General features: G+C 40.4%; 1 protein-coding gene across 5 annotated transcripts in view; it reads right to left on the bottom strand.

The window, feature by feature from the left end:
* The window catches only part of DCC (DCC netrin 1 receptor), a 1,439,988-nt gene that overhangs the window by 243,647 nt on the left and 1,181,617 nt on the right, over positions 1-14,724 (bottom strand). The gene's annotated exons all lie outside the window — the stretch shown is intronic.

Here is a 14,724-nt window from a genome sequence, read left to right as displayed (position 1 = left end):
AAAGGAAAGCACTGAAGATGATTAGAGCTAAAATGACTGTCTCGCATTGACAAGATCAAAGATTTGCACTGGCAGATGCACAAAGCATACCTTTTTTTGTCATTGAGCCAAAATTGTGGCTTTCCGTGCAGAGATGCTGATGCTGCTAAGATTTTCATTGACACTCATTCTGGAGAGAGGGATAAGTGAGGTGGTCACTCTCCGGTGCCACACCTGGAGCTCCTGGCACACGTCGACCATGGGGCATCTGGCAGAAGCCTGCATCCGACAAAGGCCCAATTGGCTTGTACCCACTTCAGACTACTGGATCTTGTTAAAGTGGACTGCTATAGTTTGTGTTGCATTGTTTTGTGTGTTTGCGCGTGTCTACCAGTATAGGTACCCTACCATTGGCAACTATAGCAAAAGCAGTTTCAGGGCAGACTAATAATTCTGCAAAGTTGAAAAATGACTCACTGAAAAGACCTTAGCTGAATGAACTGTTAAGGTAGATTCTCCACTTCAATTATAGAATTTGTTGAACATATCCCAGTTGTGGTGAGAGAAGTGCTACAGTGACATCAACAACAGGAATGAAACACTGGTCTTTTAGTTTCAAGTCAGTCGACTTAATGCGTTAGGCCACATTGGCACTCCCAAATTACATATTGTTTATACACAAATTATATGAACTTCAAGTTTGGTGTGCCATTTCAAAATGTTCTCGTCCTACTGTTAGCAGAGTTTTCCTAATGTCCCACTTGGAGGTAAGACTTTAGTAAGCTATGCCAGTGGTTTGTAGATCCCCAACTCTTAGTATCAGTCTGTACTACTCAGAGACCTTGGTAGAGTGGCATAGCAGTCAGGATTATCTCAAGAGGCAGATGTGAGCTGTAGGTAAGTACATTGAACCTAGTTATTAATGCACATCAAATAAACTCTTATACTTAAATGTATATCAACATACATATTTATTATACCTACACAAGAGTCACTGTTAAAACATTGCGCAATAAACCAAATTAACGCACATGCACAAAGTATAATTGTAATTGCATTTAGTCAACAAAAACATATAGGATCGTGATTTTTGGGAAGGCAAACAGTTGGTTAGTGTTATCCTAGCAGAGCATCTGGTTCGAGAGGTGGTTTCCCTACACAGCAAGGTTTTTAAATTCCAAAATGTAACCCTAGCTAAAAGGCATTTGGAGGTTTAAGGTTTTGAAAAGGAGAAGTCAAAAGTTCCTGTGGATACTTTCTATTCTCTATGAAAGAAGATTCAACAAAGCTTAACCAACATTGGAGGTCCTGTTAAAGGACTCACTCCAGGGACACAAGCAGCGGCTTGAGTTGGAGGTAAGAGTGGTTCACCCTAAACACCTCTATGTGCACTCCAATGCTCTGGAGTGACGTTCTGGATTAATTTAAGCAATACCTTTTTCCCCACAGTACCTTATGTTTGAAGAAAACATTTGTGGTGGATGCTCCATGAAGTTGTGGCTCTGGACCCAACCTCCGTATTCCTTGGTCTGATGACGAAAGGCAGGAAAATGGATGGGATCTCTCAGCAGCAGTCTTGAGGGAAGACCTCTGGCATGACATTCATCAACTTTGTTGGTCACTCTGCGGTTTTGCCACCTGTTTTTTGCAGCACCACTAACCAACAAAGGACACAATTCACCCAATCAATCTTTTTTGGTCCACGCAGCCCCACACTCTGATGAGGGGGTCTCAATGAGCTAGATTGGGTCTCTTGAGTAGCCTTGAGGGCTCATCAAAGACTTGGACAAATTCAGCCTTTCCAAGACAATGCACTAAAACTGAGCAGGTCTCCTGGTATTGGGGTTCCACAGATCTGGAAACTCACAGGTCCTCGGGAGTTGACTCAAATCAAAATTTGTCTTGAAACTGGTTGTTCCCACCAGTCAAAGGGAAAGAGTTGTCCTCTTCTGAGTTCCTATTTCACACAGAAAACAGGGTCTGGACAGCAGTGATTGCTTCAAAGTGTTGAAAAGGGTCTGCATGCATCTCGGTCATCTTCTTCGTCAGTTATTTCAGCTTCCAGTGATCAACTTGCGTTTCACTCCAGGAGCCTCACCTTTTATACAGTTCCAGGACTCACTCCTCTGCAATCTTCCTCGCAGTTTAGAGAAAGGGCCATTTGGCTGACCAATTAGGAAAGGACAGCCAGACCCCGATTGGGAGCTGGTCCCATTCACACACTCAGACAACGGACAGGGGGTGGAAATCTCCTACCCTACTTTGTGCCTGCCCAAACACTCTAGAGCCGAGGCTAGGACACCCAAGGGCTCCCGCCAAAGACAAAATGCACACACAGGCCTCCCCCTCCAGAATGGTAGAAGAAGGGCTAACAAACAACAATCATGGTAGTAATGGCGATAACAGAAGAGATGCTCCAAGTAGGTACTTGGGTGCCCCTACTGTGCACTACAGAGGCTTTGGACATAGCCTGTGGTAGAACAATCACACACATCCACTGTCACCAGCCATAACTAGGAGATTGTCTAGGTGACTAAAAAGTCACAGGAGCAGAGAGAAGGGGGACACTAGGTATCCCTTTGGCACTCCACTTAAGGTGGTGTGTTCCAATCTCCCAGACTATAACGTTTAAGAACTGTAGTTGCTCAAGAATAAAGGAAATACTCTCAAAGGAGGACCCTAAGGGAACCCAGCAACACTGCCCATAAGCAGCTGTGTGCTGCAATAGTAAAATACAGATGCTTGTAAAGTGTTATGGAGAAGAATAGACTCCATAGGACAGGTATGATACAAAGAATAGAGTTCTAAAATACAGAAAGAATTATTGACTGGAAAAGTCTCCACTCATTCAGGATTTTAGAATTTCCAGAAGTCCAGTAAAATCTGCTGGGGGTCTCACTAGGAGAGGGGATGAAGGATAACAATGATATACCTCCCTAACACTTATAATGCATATAGATATATAGAGGAAAAATGTGTTCCGAATGCGGCTTATTCATTGTAAAAATGATGACATGAATAGAATTATGCATAGTTTCATTTTTTGCTAAACCCATTTGTGCATGCATAACCCATTTATCACAATTGCAAATACATTTGCACTTTATTTGCAGAGCTACAGCTACAAACACTATTGCACATGCTCAAATGCACAGCAATTCCACCCCATTATTTGAATTGTATACTAGTAAACTATCAATTAACATGAAGAGGATTTTTATTAAAGCAGGCTACTAGAAAAAGCTCTGAAGATTGTTGGAATACGTTTGCAAATGTGGACACATATTAGAAGACCTTTTGAAGTTGCTGCAGCAAGAACAATTATTTCCTGAACACTGTTTCCGAACACTACCGGTTTCAGACATGAAAAAAGGTAGTTGGTTCACATGTTACTCTTATCAGTGTTCAGCAGTCTATGTTTTCAGTAGATACAAATTACAGCAGAGGCCAGCAACCAGTGGCTACCCAGATGCTTTGCAATATGACTCCCATGATACCTTGCCATTGACTATTCTATCAAGGATGGTGCTTGGTGTAGTGCAAAACATCTGGAGAATAGCAGGTGACAGTGGCTCTCATCATTAGTCTGCCGGTAATCCGCTGGTCGGCAGACTCACGTTACCATTACCGGCACCCAATATCCCAGTGTTAAATGGATATTGTGGGTGCTGGCAACGTTGCTAATGGTGTCAGTGATTCTGTGAATTCTCTGCCAGTAGGGCCCTGAACTTGTGGCAGGTCAGGCCTGCCGGTGGTTCACTGCCCTACCAGCAGAATCGGAGTATACCGGTCTGGGGAAAATGTCAGAGCCTGTAGCACTGGCCGTTTTACCACCTTTTCTACTGGACTGCATGCTCATAATGAGGCCCAGTGTGTAATGTTTGGATTTGTGTTGCCATGTATATGGATATCTCTTAATTGCCTAACTCTTGCATAAGTTAGGAGCAACAAACATAGCCAACTCGATGTATGCTGTGTATATATGGGGACATTTGTATATAACATTTCATCTAAACATTCTACCCTCGAAAGCCGAGTAGCAATGTGGACCTAGACTGAATCCCACAACTCTCTCTCTGGATGCAGTACAAACATTTTGGAGACACATATATTCAGTTCAGTTCCTGTGTCCAAGGTACAAAAGTATGAGAAAGGAATGGCTCACACCGCCTTGTTGCATCTGAAATGTGTTGAACGCGGGCTGAGCTGACATGAGTAAGAGCGTCATCTCATATTAGCCTTCTTTGCGATTCAGTCATATATGGACAACATGAAAGATGAGGCATTGTGTGTATAGAGAACAGAGAGCAATAGATAAACAATGGCGATTGCGAATAATGGTTGTGTTACATTTTTATAATTCTGTCCTGGATAGCAGTACTTTAATCTTAACATTTCTTTTATGTTTTTTTGACTCCCGTTACTAAAAATGAGGAGTAGAGTGTGTTCAATATTTTTTTCGCATATTGATTTTATGTGAAAACTGTCGTTTCATGTTTCCGCTTTGTTAAAGCCAGGTGCTTCACAAATAAAGTCAACTTGAAATGTGAATTTAGCTTGCTTCCTATCCCCTCTCCAGGACAATAAATATATATTGAGCCAGATTAAATGAACTGCTTACATGCTGTGGGTTATTTCACAAGTCACAACACAAGAGTGAGGTTATGACTAGAAAACTATTGCCTCTATGCTACACATTCTCATAATTGGAAAACACGAAATTGTCATCAACAGAACCCAAAGAACATTGCCTAGTTCATACTTTCTGTAAGTGGATCTGTAGTCAATAGTTCGTATAGTGATGTTCTGTAAGTCTGCACTCACACAGAGGATGAGTTGCTTCTAAACCCTGCTTGACAGCAGGGCAGTTTGCTGCTGCCATTTGCATGTACTAAATATCTTTTTGCATTGATGAGTCACTGTAAGTGTCAATGTATGTGTATTTATTTATTTTTCTATTTTATATGTGTTTGGTCTTAAAAACGTCCACCTTTACAAAACATGCATCGTTATGATAAAAAAAATGTCAAATGTCAATAGAATCCATCACTCCTAGATTCAATATGGCATTGTCAATTACTAAAAGACAAAATGAGTCTTCAACAACATAGAAAACCATAAAATCCAATGCAATATAGCAATGCAAAGCTGATAAAACTTATAATCGTATAACACAGTAGCGATAATTAATTTTTCATTCCATGTGCAAATGTTGGCATCTTAAAACACTGATTAGAGATATGCATGTAGAAATGGAGTTACCCCCTAGACAGTATGACCAAAATGAATCGCAAGCCACAAAATTGACTTCTTTCACAACTGTAGCAAAAAAGAATGTGTGCAATGAATTTAAACCTTTACAATAGACCAGCAGATGCTTCAATGTTTCCAATATTGTTTGTCCTTACAGAAGCAACGCGAGGCCTCCTCTGTATAGATCTTAGAGCGAAACAATAGGATTTCCCATGTATGAAATAGGTTCATGTGAAGAAATACAAATCCTCCCTATAATGCTAATGTGGGAACTTACTCAAATAATAGGCCATAACCCCTAACTTCTTGTACTCCCAATTCAGATGTTGCATGGAGGAGAGCGCTACAATCCATGTAATATAGTGAGTGCTGTACTTGAGCAGAGAAGTTCACCAGTTCCATTTTGTCTATGCAAATTTCCCTCAGAGTAGACTCACACACATCTTTAATAGTACCCAATGTGCTGTTAGATGCAGTTCTTCATATAGCGTAATGGCAGGAGAAATTACAATACTCCCATACATTGTCGGCAGCCTCCACTTTACTCCAACCTGTAGGGTCGCAAGCACCAATTCAAATCGGATGGCCACCACAGGAATTGAACATGGAGGCGACAATCATAAGCCTCCAACCAAGTAGTGGCTTCTATTTGCTCAAACCGGGCGACATGCACTCCTGCCAATACGGGTACACCCCAGTCAACCTTAATAGGTACACTATGTGCCTGCCCCGGTACCATTCAGTATTTTTTAGAACACATATTTAAATGCTCTATCCCACATAAGATACAGTGTTGAAATGATTTCTTTATCTTTGAGCTCCAAAGTTAAAGCCTGACCTTAAAACATGAAAGGTCACCCCACTGCATTACAGTGCATATCCAAGCAAGTCATTCTAATTGACATTTGAGAGTTTCTGTGTCTTTCATATCTTAGTATTGTCACTCAACACACTTGAATGCTCAATTCATAATTGTCGGCCAACATCAAGTTCTTTTGCGCGTATCCCTAGGGCCTTCCTTCATGATCCACTGGCCTATATTCATTGGCAAAGGTAGATAAGATCTATGTGTGATATTAGACCAAACTGAATCAATGGAGCTATTTGTTCCTTAAGAAATGTTTCCTCTTTTAGGCCGTTTCTCAAAAGACCAGTGAATGTATGCTTTTTGCACTCTCCATGCAAGACTATGCTGTTGAAGTCTACCTTGGAGCAAGTGATGATGTACTACAGTGCTTGCTGAACTCTGAAACCTGCAGTAGATTGCTACCCTCTTGCTAATGTGTCTCCACTGGACACACTATGCCCCATCTGCATTGCGGACCCAACAGTGCCACCAGATTAAACTAAAGATTGTAATCATATGTGCATTAAGCAGCAGGCGTTTTAGAGAACAGCCTTTATTTTCTTTGACAGAATGTTTTTGAACGATGGTATGGGCCCCTTGTTTTTCCCATCAAAAGTTTTGTTGCTGAAGGCTCCCAGGATCAATACATCAAAAACTGTTGATGTCCTTTTTCGGTCCGAGCTCTACAAATGCAGAACACTTCCATTTGAGTAAACGAGGTTGGCAAAAAAGGACAGCGAGGCTCAGCGCAAGGACCTGGACTATAAAGAGTGGTGTGAGGAGTGCTGCGGGTGAGTGTGGGTGTGGGGACTTGCCAAGTCCACCACCAATGAGACAGAACCAGGTTGATTTTACAGACGCACTGCGCGCACACACAAAATAAATTGCAGTTGGTTTGTGTTTATTTCCCAAAAAGGTATCTGAGATTCCGCAAGGCAATCGTGCCCCTGATATCCAACCGACCCCTTTTTTAGAGCATATTCGAAGATACAAAAAGGCAACCGCCAGGCCGTCCTAGTGGACATGTAAAAAGTACGATTACAGTTACCACCAGTCACAAATATTACAACCCAAGCCTCGGGCACAAGGGGTGGCCAATCCCACCAGTGCAAACGCACCCCCCTACCACAACGCAGAGTGACCCGGGCGTCCTATCAACAAACCCTGAGGAATCAGATAAAATAGATCAGATACACAACTTGAGTACCTATCCTCTCTCGCAAGATGAACGTTCACTCCTGAATAAGGGTCTTTCGTTCGCACCAACTGATTCCAACGAATATGTACAGATACAGATTGATTTGTTTAAATTCATTCAAAAAATTAAATTAAAAAAATACTTTGCCACCCAAGTGAACTACAAATCCAAATCACAACCGCCTCTTCTTTCAGATGTAACATTGCAAACAATGTTGAACACACATATGCTCATGTCTCTTGATGAATGTGACCATGACCCTTCGGTTAATGTAATGGAATTGTTACATGATCTTAACATACAGCAGCAAAACTTGAAAATAAAAGAGTTGTCAACCAAATCCAAATTTCTGCCTACATTTCCTAAAGATAATCTAATAGACACTTTTCACCAAGCAGTCACTAATGACATTCACAAACTACAAGACAAAGCCAAAAACAAGCATGAGGCTAAACGTAATTTATCATCTCGTGAACAAATAGCCCTTCGCAAGTTAGCAGCAAACGAGAATTTAATTATTAAAGAGGCAGACAAAGGTGGCAATGTGGTGCTTATGGATGACTACATTTCCATGGGCTTAGAACATTTGAACTCCCCAGGGTGCTATGAGGTTTTGGCATCCAACCCTACAAATCAATTATGAGTAACAGTCAACTCTCTTGTGTCCAGATGGCACAACAAAGGTTTTCTAACAGATGTTGAGAAACAATTCCTTATTGTAGATGGCCCAGTCATGCCCACAGCCTACTTCCTACCCAAGATACATAAAGATTGTGTTAATATACCAGAAGGGAGACCTATCTTGAGTGGGGGTGGTGACATTTATGAGCCAATCTCCATCTGCATCAATGAATGTCTTGCACCTCTGGTAACCTCCATTCCAAGTTTTATTCAAGACACTATGCATATTTTACACATCTTAGATTCACTTTCTGTATTACCAAACATGCTATTGGTGACACTTGATGTGAAGGCACTATACACTTCTATTAACCATCAGAGGGCAATCGCCAGTGTTGATTATATTTTTCGAGAACATTCGGCCTCCTTTTTTGAGCATATAGAATTGGTTAAATAACTTTTATTTAGTGCACTCTCTAACAATGTGTTTCTGTTCAATAATACTTACTACAGACAACTGATAGGCATAGCAATGGTAGCTAGCTATGCCTCAGCCCTCGCCAATATATGTATGCATCACTATGAACAAATGTTTGCCTTAACTTTTGTTCTTACCATATATTTATACATGGAAAAGATACATAGATGACATGTTTCTGATTTGGACAGGCTCTTGTGATTCTCTTAATGATTTTGTGTCATACTTAAATTCCAACACATGGGGTATTAAATTTACCCATACTTCTAACTTCACTAGTATTGATTATTTGGACCTTTCGATCAGCATTTCTGACAACAAATTTGTTACAAAGACCTATCGCAAATCCACATCTGTTAATGCAGTACTACATGCGAGCAGCTGCCATAAGAAATCGGTTTCACAAAATATCCCTAAAGGGGAATTCATATGTGCCAGATGCAACTGCTCTCTAAACAAGGATTTTAACACGGAATGTGCGTTAATTCGCAACAGTTCCTGGCTAGAGGCTACAGCAGCAGCCTCCTAGACAAAGCACAACATGAAGAGAGAGGATTTGCTTACTCCTAAAGTACGCTCTCAAAGTACGCATAGTAACAAACTGAAATTCATTACAAGATATAATGCAGAAAGTTCTAATCTGTATAAAATCGTCAATAAACATTGGCATATCCTTCAGCTTGGCTCCTGGGTAGATGACTCGCCCAACTTCATCTATCTTCCTTCTCGAGCTCTTCGCTCATCCGCCTCCAACTCCCTCAGAGTCAGCCGCTTCTCTAAACAACGAGTTGGTGGCAGATCTCTCTCCGCTGCAGGGGCCTCCCTCTGGAACAGCCTTCCTGCCTCCCTGAAACTTGAGGAGAACCATCTCTGGTTCCGGAAGCACCTCTCCCTTTCCCCCTTGCACTTCTCCCTTTCCCCTCTACCCTTGCACTTGCGCGATCTGAATGACACCTGGCCTAGTAGGATCGTTTTCTGTATCCCTTTGTTTCCCCCCTTGCCTTGTCACGCCTTGAAACACTTGTGTATAGGCATGTTCCAAATGCCATATCATATCATATCATATCATACACTAGGGCCAATAATCTCAAGGGCAGCCTCTCACCCTTCTTTATGTAGAACACACAAAATACAACTACTTGGTTACACCAACCAGATAACGAAGGTTTTCGCAAGTGTGGGGGATGCTCTATGTGTGCTTATGCACAATTGCCGGCACAATTGAATTTGGCCAACTGGGCACTCATAGAATCCAATCTTTCATTAATTGTAACACTAAATTTTGTGTATATTGTATTATTTGTGTTTGTGGACAGTGCTATATTGGCAGTACCATTCGACCATTAAAAATTAGGATAAGGGAACATCTTGCATCCATCTCCCAGGTTGACTCAAAGAACCCATTGTTGGTACACTGGCAACAAGCCCATCAAATGGACAATAAGGCACAAATTAAATTCACTGGGATGGCGAAAGTGACCCTGCCACAACGTGGGGGTAACCTTGTCCTTAAATTGAGACAATTAGAGGCTAGACTCATTTGTCAATACCGCACTGTCACACAAGGTCTCAATACAGACCATGAATTATCTGTATTTTTATGAGCAATTGCTCTCATATTGTAACATTGTAACTTTGTCGTTAGACGGACAACCTTGACTCATCGGTGGCCATCCATTTAGTACTTATTCCATATATACTTATCCATTTTCGTTACCAGCCTAACCGAGGCGGGAACCCCTGAGGCAGACTTATGGGGCTTAACTCGCCCCCACCCACCGCCATAGGGGATCTTTGAATTTAACCCCTAACATTGGCTATCCTTAATACTAATTTCTATTCCCACTATCTTCCCCATTCTGTGATGACATGTGCACAAACCTGGTTTCTCCACTCCTTCCTTTTCTCTCCCTCCCTCTCTTTTCGTTGCAAGTTTGTCTTCTCCCCTAATTTCCTTCTCCTTTTGTAATTCATTCTCACTAATTGTATTTATCACTACTCCAGCATACTGATTTATTTGAGTTCGCCCCATTCAGTGTGTTTTAGTTGCTCCTTGCACTTGGGCATCTGACCCTTACATCACCAAGCATTACCGCTCAGTAACCAGTCCTCACTCAAGATGGCGTCCTTTTTTTACCACCCGCGCCGTCAATCAGCAGTCGGGCTACGCATTTAATTACTCGCAGGAGCCGCGCACGCCTGGCTCCTGTTCACTGTTGCAGCCGAGACGCTGGTAAAACCAGCTACTTCGCATAGACCCCTAACCTGACAGAGGGGCTATGCGTACATCCAATCTGTGGCCAGACGCGCACCGCCGCTCAATCACTAATTATGTTGTTCTGTCTGCTTCTCTCCCTTCCTGTCCGTGACCTGGCTCGCTGTTCCATGTGTATCTCCACTCACCACTGCATCTGAAGTTTCACGCGATTACGCTTTCAATTGACCTTGCAACTGCATCTTAAGGTATGCAGGCTTGTGCCTTTTCACTTCTGTCAAATCTGTGTAATTATACAATTCACCATTAACATGGTGTATGTTATGCTATTTTTACAGTGGAGCCAATGATGCTTCTATTTTTTTTTGCTTACCACACATATTGGTAAGTTAAACATTTCTTGTTTTCTCCAATTACCATGTCCTCAACTGAGCTATTAATTTTCACACATTCTTTTTCCCTTCCAATTTCTTGTCTTGTTTAGTGTTATTAATACAAACTTCCCACTACTCAGGTAAATTACTTCAACCTTTCGGAAATATATTAACTAACTGGATGGCCAACCCAGATGAAACATGTTAACGTATATTTTTTGTTATTTTTGTTTCTCTCTACCCCCATTCCTTCTTCCATGTGCTAATCTATTTGCCATCTCTTGAATTGTTTTTTGTTCTTATTGGCTCCATATGCACTGGCACAATTTATTTGGCAATCGAATTACCTTTTTATGTATTTGATTGCTTCTTTGTGTTTAATATGATTGCTTTTGATCTCATATGCCTGATGTGCAATTGTATGATGACTTGCCACTTTCTTTTTGCTTTGTTGTTTGGGTCGTTTTCATGTATAATACATTAATCTGTAATTCCATATACTGGCCTATTTTGCATGTAACATAGCCTTAGTAGAAGAGCAAGTGCTTGAAACACGTGTCAGGCTACCTTTTTGGGAAATAAACACATACCAAATGCAATTTATTTTGTGTGTGCACGCAGTGTGTCTGTAAAATCAACCTGGTTCCACTTCCATTTGAGTGATGCAGCACAAAAGACCAGTCATATGTCAATTGGAAACAGCAGAAATTATGTATGTAGTTTACAAGAGGGATTGATGATATTGTCTGTAAGATAAATTAATATGTAATTCTCCCCACACCAATAATTTGCATACAGCAATGACTACTTTCATTAAGTGCTATAATTACATGGAAAATATTGTCCAGATCTGCCAATATTCTGGCACCAACATCAGAGTCACTTTATGGGAAACTCTACAAATGTGGGAGTAATTCCTCATGTCAGATCATGAACAAGCAGATAGTGTATTGTAGGCAAACTTCGGAGGTTCTTGAAACCTGTCTGTAAACAACTTTTACTAAATCTGCTATTTTCGAAATGTAAACTTTGGAGGATGAATTGAATCCTGTAAATCGTACATTGAAATTACACCTTAATGGAGCAAGCTCTTAATACCCTCCCCTCTCTACTTAATTAAATTCCCCAACAGATTAGACCCAGTAAACTTTCATTGACTATGCCTAAATCTCATTCCTACTAGCGAGATTCTGGGAATGTGCTTAAAGTTGGGTAAAAACTAGTGAGAGTGTAGATTCTGCAGAGTAAAACACATTGTAGAATAGCTGGAGCATGTATTTACTGAATGTTTGTGTTTCACTACATTTAGCATTAGTTCTTTCGGCCATTTTTATATTTTCCTACACGGTCTGCTTACAAATATCTTTGGTTCTGTATCCTAAGCAGTTCCTATACCCATTTATTAATTGCTGCACTGAAATGTGTACAAAGCAATTTCGATACAACAGAAATTGATTCATTTTTTTATTAACGTATGTACAAATGAATTGTGTTTTCCTTTTTCCTTAATTATATATGTAAAGATAATGATATGACTTTGTATGTATTTGTAGATTTTTGTAATTTTGCATCCACTATGATTATAAAGAAAGTTTGGGAAAGGTTTAATATTCAATGATCAAATACATACACATGTTTTTGCCTCCAGTGGACAAGGTGTATTGATTCAAGTTTAACAAGTTATAGTAAAGAGTGCAGAGCTGGCTTATTTAGCATTACAGGACTACAGGAAACATCTTGCCACCCAGCATTCCAGCAGCACCATCACTGAATGTGGGTGCCACATGTTTTATTTTTTTATTATTTTTATTGGCATTTGGTTTAAAAGAAAAAACATTGTTTTACCTTTATACATCCAATGCAATTCAACATCATAATTAATTTAGACTAAAGCCTTTTTTTTACTCGTGTACATCTCCAAACATAAAGCACACAAACAAGAACACAAGGAAACCATTGCCACTTCCCCCTTATATGCCTGTGCATGGGAAAAGGCATTTTTTAAACCTGTTTTCCTCGGTACAATAAGATTTGTCAATAGGACAGTGTATTCCAAACCTACTCTAGCTCGACAACCTATTGCCACTCTCCCTTACCTGGACACCTGGAGGGTATTTCTCGCTGTCCATACCAAAGCAGATATTAAATGTCAATTTTAGGATTTTATGATCCCTCTGGTTTGTGTCAATAATCACGAGGGCCTGGAAGCTGATAATCTATTTTTGGTAACAAATATGTAGTCTAGTACCTATTTTTCCCTGTTCCTCTTCCAGGTTGGTTTTGGTGGTTTTATCACCCGTTACTTGGCCATTTAGCATGTGAATGTTTCTAGATCTTAATTCTTTACACCAGTTCAGCCCTCTCTTCTCAGCACTTGATAATTCAATACGACCTTCACATGTTAACTCATTGCAATGGTCAAAGCAGTGTATGTTGAAATCGCCACATACTATTATCAAAGCATTCATCCATTATTCCAGTACCTTGTCTATAAAACTCAAGACCGTGGATTGAAAATCCTCCTGGCCATTGGCCTCATTATTTCAATACAAATTAAACAAAGTAGTCCATACAAATGAGTTATGCTTTAAACCCTCCATCCTAATATTTACAATTTGAATGTACGGGTTTGGATTTTTATAGCAATCAGAAGCCCGGGCAAAGGTATTCCTTTAGGGCCTTTTATAGCTTTGTTTGAATACATTGTATATCCTTATAATATTGGGGTTTTAGATAGCCAAGTCTCCTAGAGACATATTATGTAAATTTTTCCCCAATTTAGTTTTGATTTCCCAAACAAATGCCCAAATCCTCTTGTATTCCAACTTCCCAAAGAGTCTTCCTGGTGTTGACTTGCTTGGCTCAATTACGTATATCTCCTTCTTGTTGACCATTTCACCTCTTGCCTTCTTTTCCTCTTGCTCTCGTCTGATGTCTGGTATCACTATATCTCTTACTGGCATTGTATCCTTGAGCCTTGTTTCGCACTACTGTGCCACATTTACCAAGCCAGATCAACTGTAATCTGTGCTTATGGCACTGAATTATGGGGGCACTCCCATGCGTATCAATGCAAACTAAAGAGAACTCCCTTTTATGTAGTGTTTTTGGAGTAGGAATATGTGTCCCGTCATATTTACTACATCACAAAGTTGGCTTAGACGATTTTATTAGTAATAAACCATTATTTTTTCTGGATTAGACTTCGGTCAAACACAAAGTTATCCCTGACACATCACTTTATTAAGGACTGTTAATGTTGGACATTCTCACAAACATTTTGTGGCTAAATTACCTAGAAAAAACGAATTCATCTCCCTAGGTCTTTAATTCTTAACGCCCTTTACCAATGTATCAAAAATAGATAGCAGATTAGATTGTTCCAGGTTTATGGAGCAAAGAAGGAATTTACGCCATTGCGCTGAGTTAAAAAAAAATGTCAGTCTCTCAATGTTTTACACTTGAATGCCATTTGACTAAAGCTTACTATGTGCAATGGTTCTCTAGTCTACATAAGCGATGCATGTTGTTTAGCCAATTGGCTATTGATACCTACAGTACAGAGTAGATCTATCAATGAAAATGGTCATCATTTGGGTGCACTTTGCCCATGTGGTGGTAGATCACTGGGTGATCTTATACACTTTTTGTTCTTTTGCCGTCTTTCACATCCGTTAAGAGCAAGGCATCTGATCCCATCGTTAAGAAATATCAGCTGTAGAAGAATAGGTGGTGCAAAGAACTACCGGATAACAGGGA

This window comes from Ambystoma mexicanum, chromosome 6p (genome assembly GCF_040938575.1).
Source record: "Ambystoma mexicanum isolate Mex_15411 chromosome 6p, UKY_AmexF1_1, whole genome shotgun sequence".
Classification (NCBI taxonomy): Eukaryota; Metazoa; Chordata; class Amphibia; order Caudata; family Ambystomatidae; genus Ambystoma; species Ambystoma mexicanum.
This window is presented reverse-complemented; position numbering and strand designations above follow the sequence as displayed.